Raw genomic sequence first — 9,192 nt, 5'->3', positions numbered from 1 at the left:
TGGAGTGCCAGCGGTTGCCGGACAGGGAAAGTGAGGTTTTGGGGCCCTGCGAGGCAACGATGGAGGCAGGGCCCTGGAAGCAGGCGTTTTACGGGACTCTGGGAAGGTGCAAAATAAAGTTATTTTAAAAAATTAATTTATGTATTTATTTGGTACTGGGGATTGAACCCAGGGAAGCTTAACCTCTGAGCCACACCCCCAGCCCCTTTTTTTAAAAAAGTATTTTATTTAGAGACAGGGTCTTGCTCAGTTGCTTAGGGCCTCGCTAAATTGCTGTGACTGGCTTTGAACTGGCTCCCAAGCTCCTGGATTACAGACGTGCACCGCCGTGCCCGGTTTAAGTTTTCTTTTCTTGTTGTTTTTTCTTTTTCTTTTCTTTTTTTTTTTTTTGGTATCTGGGATTGAACTCAGGGGCACTGGACTACTGAGCCAAATGCCCAGCCCTATTTTGTATTTTATTTAGAGACAGAGTCTCACTGAGTGGCTTACGGCCTCACTTTTGCTTGCTGAGGCTGGCTTTGAACTTGGGATCCTCCTGCCTCAGTCTCCTGAGCCGCTGGGATTATAGGCATGTGCCACTGCGCCTGGCTTAAATTCTTTATTTTAAAAATGATAATTACAGGGCTGGGGCTGTAGCTCAGTGGCAGCGCGCTTGCCACGCATGTGTGAGGCACTAGATTAGAACCTTAGCACCACAAAAAATAAACAAAGGCATTCTGTCCATCTAAAAAAATGATAATTATAATGTAAGATGGTGCAGCTGCTTTAGGAAACAGTTTGGCAGTTCCTAAGAATATTAAACATAGGGCTACCATGTGACCACTCTTGGGAATATACCCAAGAGAAGTGAAAACGTGTGACTACACAAACACATTAGTATAACGTTCTCTCCTAGTAGCATGATTCCCAATAGTCAAAAAAGTAGAAATTACCCAAATGTCCATCAATGGATGGACTAAGAGACCATTTGTGGACCATAGCTATAAAAGAATATTATTTGGGCATAAAAAGGAATAAAGTACAAATACATACTACCTTGTTCTTAAACCTTGAAAATAGTTTGTTAAGTGAAAGAAACCAATCACAGAAGGCCATGTAGTGTATGATTCAATTTTTAATGACATGTCCCAGAATGAGCAGGCCTAAAGGAACAAAAAGTCCACTAGAGGTTGCCAAGTGCTCAGGGTGAGGAATAACAAGGAAGGAGGGTAGCTGCGACAGAAAAGTGAATGTTAATGTATACTGGATTTCTTTTTATGTGGTGAAAATGTTTTAAAATTGATTTTGGTGGTGGTTGCCCACTCTTTGAATATGCTAAAATCTCACTGAATTTTATGCTTTGAGTGAATTATATACTTCAATGAAGTAATTAAAAAATAACTAAAAATATCTGTGTCCTAATAAAGTCAGTGAACTTGTTTTTGTTATCATTGTCTAAACCTATCATAGGCCTTTGTTTTTTTTTAAATTTTAGTTGTAGATGGACAGAATATCTTTTTTATTTATTTTTATGTGGTGTTGAGAACCAAAAACCCTCACATGTGCTAGGCAAGCATTCGACCACTGAGCCACAACCCCAGACCCTTCTCATAGGCCTTTGAGAACCTGACATTTTGTGTTTACTGATATCACTCCTGAAAAGCCTTGGGCTTGTACCTTTTCAAATTTTGGTAACCCAAAATTCAACTGAGGTAGACTTACCAGATTTATTAATAAATATATAGGACACCCAGTTACATTTGTACTTCAAATTAAAAATATCCTATTAGTATAAGTATTTCAAATGCAATATTGGAAATATACTTTTACCAAAAAATAATTATGTGTAGTTGATCTGAAAAGCAAATGTAACTGGATAATCTCTGTTTTATCTGACAACTCTAAATTGAGGAGGAATAACAGAAAGATTGAATGGTCTCTATCAGGTCTATACATTATTTCAGGGGGGGGACTCCAGCAGGTCAGTTTCCATGCTAAGGCCACCTAGCCAGGTTGTCCCTACAGCATGAGAAACATCAAGCCTGTCTTTTCTGACCGTGAACAGAGGGAAAGCCTATCTGGAGTCTTTTCCACCTCAGGGCACTTCTTTGCCTCGGGTCCATCATGGCTTCAATCTTCCAACCCAGCCAAGCCCTGGCCACTGCTAAGCCCTCTTCTTTAGAGTTGAACTTCTTTTCTAGGTTGGCCCTCTGCTCCTTTCTCTTCCTGAATCCCAGCTGCCATAAGGAAAGTTATTTCAGGGCCAGAAATGGTAGCTCAGAGCTATAATCCTAGTGACTCAAGGATCACAGCCTTGGCAGTTTAGTGAGACCTTCAGCAATTCAGCGTGACTCTGTCTCAAAATGAAATAAAAAGGAATGAAGATGTAGCTCAGTGGTAAAGCACCCGTGTTTTCAATCTCCAGTACCAGAAAAACAAAGAAAGAAAGAAAAAGAGAAGAAGTGAGGGTGCAGGGAGAAAAGGAAAAAAGAAAAAGGAAGGTTATGTTCTCAGGTGACAAAAATTCACCCAGCATTCAGGAGAATTCAGGAAAGGAGCATTCAAGAGACCTAAGAATTGCTTGCAACGCTTGGCTGTGTGCGAGCAGTTCTTGGGCTCAAGAGTTCAGCCCACCTCTTAGGATGGAGGACCAAGATATTTTGAGCCATGTCATGGACTCTTAGACCCCAGTTTTGGAGAATGGTTATCTCTTGGGGAGAGAGGAGAGGAATAGGATAAGGAAGGCCTAGGGCAGTTAGCTGTATAATTTAGCTTTTAAAGAGAAAAACAAACATGTTAAATATGGTAGTGGTTGGTATGAAATATATGTCATATTTTTTATATTTCCGCATATTTAAAAATTTTCACAGAATAGAATTTTTAAAAATTAAAGTGTAAGTAAACCTGCTCACTTTAAAAAGTGTACAGCTGGGAGTGTAGCTCAGTGTTACATGAGTTAGCATGCAAGAGGCCCTGGGTTCAATCCCCAGTGCACACACACACACACACACACAAAAAACAGTATAGAAATACTTGTAAACAATTCTTAATTTGGAAAGTATGAATCCTAATCGTGTCATAAAAGCCTTTGTGGAGGGAAGAAAATATTATGAAGAAGTATTGCACAGTCATATGTTCAGAAGTACTCAGAGGACTAGGGAGGTAGCTCAATGGTAGAGCACATCCTAGCATGTGCAAGGCCCTGGGTTTAATCCCCAGCACAGCAAAAATAAAACAAAAGATTTAGAAAAAGAAGTACCCAGAATTGGCGAGGAAGAGATGGAGAGAGAACAAGAGGATTTATTAACTTCTCTAAGTACAAATCCTCAGGGCTTTTATAATCCAGTAGGGGAAGTCCACACATGCATGAGATCAAGATCACTCACTAAACAAGCACCTGGTAAAAAATAATACAAATCAACTATAATATCTACTTGATGAAGTGAGGTTAAAAAGATGTTTATAGTGGGTAGGGAGAGCCAAGCATCAGAGAGATTGAGGGCAAAGAAAAAGTGAACACAGCAAACATTTTTTTAAAAGGGGCTGGAGAAATTTAGAAGAATGTGCTCTTAGGATCCTGGGCATACTCTCTATATCCATGGTTCTCAATCTTTTCTTTCTATATTGTCTTCTCGAAAGAAACCTCCAACGCATGCAATTCCTTTTTAAAAAATGTATGTGTGTCTCTCCTTCCCTCACTCCCTCCCCAATACACACAAATACATTGCACATACTCCCAGGCACCCCCACACAGAGGCACTGTTGGCCTATGATGCATCCAGCCTCCACTGCTGCTGAAGACTTTCTTGTAGGAACATCTTAAGCAGCGGGGCCTTATGCCCACTCACACTTTGCACGCCCTCTCTGCCCTCATTTCTCTCTCTCCCTCTGTTCATCTCTCTCCTTCTGCTGTTTCTCTTACTGCAGGCTAAAAGAGCACACAGGTGTCTAAACAGAGCCAAGATGATCATGTTACTCCCAGAGTCTCATGGTCTGCTTAGGCACATATCCCCAGAGGAACATCAGAAAGAAAGGAAGCTCATTAAAATAGCTTATTAGACTCCAGCTGACTTTCCATTAAGTTTGACACATATGAGCCTGAAATTTTTAATAATGCCCTGCCCTTTCCAAACTTCCATTGAAGATGAAAATTGTTTGATGCAATTTTGGCACGGAAATTTTTGCTAAACAATTTCCAATATAATCTAGAAATATCAATCATTAAAAAAGAAGGAGGGGCTGGGGTTGTGGCTCAGTGGTAGAGCACTTGCCTAGCACATGTGAGGCCCTGGGGTTCGATTCTCAGCACTGCATATAAATAAATAAAATAAAGGTCTATTGACAACTAAAATAAATATTAAAAATGGGAAAAAATTTTAAAAAAGAAGGAGAAGGGGGAAGAAGGGATGAAGAGAGGGAGGGAATGCTGGTTTCATCTCAAGAAAGAGATGAAACCAGCATGGTGGCACACGCCTGTAATCCCAGTGGCTCTGGAGGCTGAGGTAGGAGGATTGCTAGTTCAAAACCAGCCTCAGCAACAACGAGGTGCTAAGCAACTCAGTGAGATCCTGTCTCTAAATAAAATACAAAATAGGGCTAGGGATGTGGCTCAGTGGTTGAATGCCCCTGAGTTCAATCCCTGGGAAAGGAAGGAAGGAAGGGGGAAAGGAAGGAAGAAAGAAAGACAAAGTGGGCCATGAGATCTATCTATACCATACACGGTGATCTTAGGGAAGAAAGCATCCCAGGGTCATTTCAGAAATGACCATTCATTACTTCTCTGTTCCTGGTTTGTCTTTTCAAAGAATTGATCAGCTGTGCTGAGTGATGAGGATGTTAAAATATAGCATAGTTTGCATGATGAATTTGCAGATAGTTAAAATCATGACCAAGGAGAAAGGAAAAGAGGAAAACTATTCAAAGAAAAAAAAATGCACTGATTGGAGAGAGGTAGGGGGTGGCATGGAATTAAGAGAGGAGGGTAAGAGAACAAAAATTAACCTTATAATAGAAACCACAAATGAGGGGAACAGTAGAATATTCTACTTTCAGGAATGCCATAGCCACGTTGATATGTAAATCTGGCCCTTGAACAACAGAGTATTATTGCAGCTGATATGGTAATCTTCAGAGGTACAGAGGAAAAGTGGGTGGGTCATGTGAAATTCATGAAATGCTTGAGGTGAACTCACTGTTGAAGTATTAGTCATGTTTTGTTTTGTGTGTGGTTTTTTTCCCCAAATTTATTTTATAGATAAGTATTCCTCTGTACTTTTTGTTTTCTAAAAGTGTAGCTTATTTTCAATGATGCTACAAAATATTCCATCTCAAAAGTTTGTTTTTGTTCTAAAGGCGTTTGGCAATATGCCTCTCCTCCTTTTGGCCTACACAGACAAATATGCCCCCGTTTGCATATAGCACAGTACCTACTAACTCTCTGCGAGTCTGAAGGAACGTTTTCAGAGTGAGCACATAACTCAGCCTCCAGTTTGTCTGCAGGAGCAAAATAAATAAATAAAGTCCAAAAGTACTGAAACAGTTTGTTGACAGGGAAGGAAAAAGAGACCCAATCAGCATAAAAATAAGGAAGAGAAAATGAAGTTCAAGGAACCAAAACCTTCCAATTTCAAACTTTCCTTCACTTCTTCCTCTTCACCGAAGTACTAAAAGCTGCTCCTCAAACTCAACAACAGCTGTTCTTAATACTGTCCTAACTACACTTTTCTACTTGAAATATTGCTGCCCTACCTAAGCCATACCTTATCCAGTGAAAAAGAACAAGGTGTGTCCTTATTCAAGGAAAAATAGAAAATTTATTTATTTAGCCAACAAACAACTGCTTAAAACTGAACTACTGGCTCTCCAATCTGGGGTTTATGTGGGGGAGAATAGAGGAATACATGGTTTTAAAGGAGGTATATCTGATTGCTGTGATGGAGCTTTAAGCATTTAAAGATCAGCAAGTAGACACTGAATTATCTATTGGAACTATGGTGAGGAGATAGGAGATTGCTGAAGAAAGAAGTAATCAGGTAATTTCTTTCACAATTCTCTGAAGGGTTTAACTAACTAGCACAACGGGCCAGGCACATTTTATTCTACTGACTCAGCCCTGAAGATGTCTAAACTTATTGAGCATGTTATAGAGCAAGTTAAAAAAAAAAACAAAAAACTCAGCCTGCATTGAGAGTGTCAGGGGAGAACAGATATTTCTAGAAGAGGATCCCAAGGAGAAAGGGGAACGTGACTCAGGACCAGTGGGATCTTTGACATATGGGACAAAAGTGATGGAAAAGAATTTCAGTATGTGTCAGTAGAAGCACAGAGATTTATTTATAAAAGCAGGGAGTACATGCTAGGGAGAATGTGAACCATTTTGTGAGTAAGAGACATGCTTTTGGAGTTCCTGGCTCTTCTTTTAAAGAAAACTTGGTGAGGGATGGGTATGGGAAGGTATGTGAGAATGACATCAGTCTGGTGATTTCAAGATGGTTTTTGATGGTCTGGTCATTTTCACATTGTCAGGCTGATATGGTTTCCATTATCTGATCTAGCAGATAATGTTAGAAACAGTCTCCTAACAATAGGTTTCTTAAAATGTCATATCTCTTCTTACTTATTCTCTTTTTTAAAAAAAATTTTTGTAGTTGTAGATGGACAGCATGCCTTTATTTATTTATTTATTTGTTTGTTTATTTATTTTTTTTGTAGTGCTGAGGATGGAACCTAGTGCCTCACACACACTAAGCAAGTGCTCTACCACTGAGTTGCAGACCCAGCCCCTATTTGTTCTCTTTATTGGTAGACTAACCCATAGTGCACAAGATAGATTTACAGATTTCCCAAAAATTTGGGAGTGAAAGGCCTGGAAGAGAGATTGTCACTAAGGGAATAACAAACCTGGAAAAGTGTGCCCAACTTCTCAATTAACATTTTATTTCCTTGTCCTTCATTTATATTTTCTATTTTTTTTAACTTTCTTATATTCTGCCTCAGTACCTTGAAGACTTTGTTTTTAAAAAGCAGCTTCCATCAAAATTCACTTCTTCAATGGTTATTTCTAGCACAAAATTTGATAAATCCAGAGTACTTTGCTGAATAGAAATCTGACAGGGCTCCTCTTCTGTATCTTCCTCCTCCCCCATGCCGCCAGCCCCAGTATTGGTGATTGAACCCAAGGTACTCTAGATCCCCAGCTCTTTTTATTTTTAATCTGGAGACAGGTTCTGTTAAGTTGCCCAAGTTGGCCTTGAATTTGCAATACTCCTGCCTCAGACCTCCAAGTTGCTGGGATCAGAGGTGTTTGCTGTCACCAGCATCACTGTTCCTGGTGGAATATTGCATTTTTTTTTAATATTTATTTTTTAGTTTTCGGCGGACACAACATCTTTGTTTGTATGTGGTGCTGAGGATCTAACCCGGGCTGCACTCATGCCAGGCGAGTGTGCCACCGCTTGAGCCACATCTCCAGCCCAGGAATATTGCATTTTTAAGGAGTGAAAGACAGGACTCCTTGGCCATTCAGAAATAAGTGTCCTTTCAGTACCTAGAAACTTCAGAAGAGCAGCAGAGGAATCATCTTTTACTTTATATGTAGACTTAACTATTCAACCTTTGTTTCAATCTTACCCACTTTGGAGGGAAAAAGATGCAAACTAAAATTTACTATTGGGAGCCTACCAAAATACTTATAAAGATATTTTCAAAGGGCCACAAACAATATTTACCAGAATGTGAGTTCTAACAGTATTGTCTGCCTCTAGTTAGACCCTCTCTATTGCTAGAGGTACATAACTTTGATTCTCTTTGGCATTACTTTGAAATGTTGTGGGTATTCTGATTCTATTTGGGATCATATAATAGTCATATATGTTTGTTTAGTTTTTTATTCATTTACATATTTAGGTTAAGGTCCCCCCCATAAGAGATGGAATTTAGAGCTTTGTGCGTGCCAAACATATGCTTCATCACTGAGCTACACCCCCGACCCCAATAATTTTTTTTAAAGAATAGTTAGTTGCTTTAATTTTAAAAGGCTTTAAAAGGTTTTTCTTGTTTATACAGGAAGATTTCCATTCCAGGATATATCTTTAAATTTTTTTTATTTGTACATAGAATTGTTCCCTAACCCTATTTTCTTGGTTTTTAATCTGAGTAAAATAAATATTCTGTTTCCATTTCTGTTCCAGATTAGGTACTAACCTTAGACTTTCTGGGGCCTTCAACTAGAATTTTTGGACAAAGCTTTGTATAGGCAACTATATATTTTTGACACAAAAGTTCTTTGTTTCTTTAATTTTTTTTCCTTTATTTTAGATATTTAGACAGCTACCTTGTTTCCCTAACAAAAGAGCATTATCAGAGTTCATACAATTAGCTCATCCTTTACACCATAAGAATTTTACAGTTCCAAGTGTTTATGGCTACAGCCTATCCTGACATTCCTGTTCCCCTCAGAACTACCAGATTAAAAATACAAAAGTAAACAACAACAACAAAAAACCCCACAAAAGTAGCCAGGTATGGTGGTGCACACCTGTAATCCCAGTAGCTTGGTAAGCTGAGGCAGAAGGACTGGAAGTTTAAAGCCAGCCTCAACAATTTAGTGAGGCCCTGAGCAACTTAGACCCTGTTTCTAAATAAACTATAGAAAAGGGCTGGGGATATAGCTCATTGGTTAAGTGCCCCCTTGGTTCAATCCCCAGTACGAAAGAGATAAAAAAAAGAAAAGAAAAGGCTATTTCCACTTTTTACCAGGGGGAGATACATATCACTGCATTTTATAGATTTACCATTCATTTAAACTCTGGTTTTGGGGGGGTTTGTTTGTTTTATGTTTTTGGTAATGGAGTTTAAGCCAGGGCACTTTACCACTGAACTACATCCCCAACCCTTTTTGTTTTATATTTTGAGACAAAGGTTCATTAAATTGCTGAGGCTGGCCTCAAACTTGGATCCTCTTGCTTTGGTCTCCTGAGTATTTGAGATTATAGGTGTGTGCCACCACAGCTGGCCTTCTAAGTATTTTTCTTAATTTGAAGAGAAAGTCATTTTGTTTCAATGCTGGATTCTTCAAGTAAGCTTCTTTGTTATATTTTGTGGTACTGGGGATGGAAGCCAGGGCCTTGCACATTCTAGATGTTCTCTGTCTCTGAGCTACAGTCCTAACTTTCAGATAAGCTTCTTGAATGGTGCCAAAAATTGCAGTTCAAG

The sequence above is a fragment of the Marmota marmota genome, unplaced genomic scaffold (assembly GCF_001458135.2).
Source record: "Marmota marmota marmota unplaced genomic scaffold, marMar, whole genome shotgun sequence".
NCBI lineage: Eukaryota > Metazoa > Chordata > Mammalia > Rodentia > Sciuridae > Marmota > Marmota marmota.
This window is presented reverse-complemented; position numbering follows the sequence as displayed.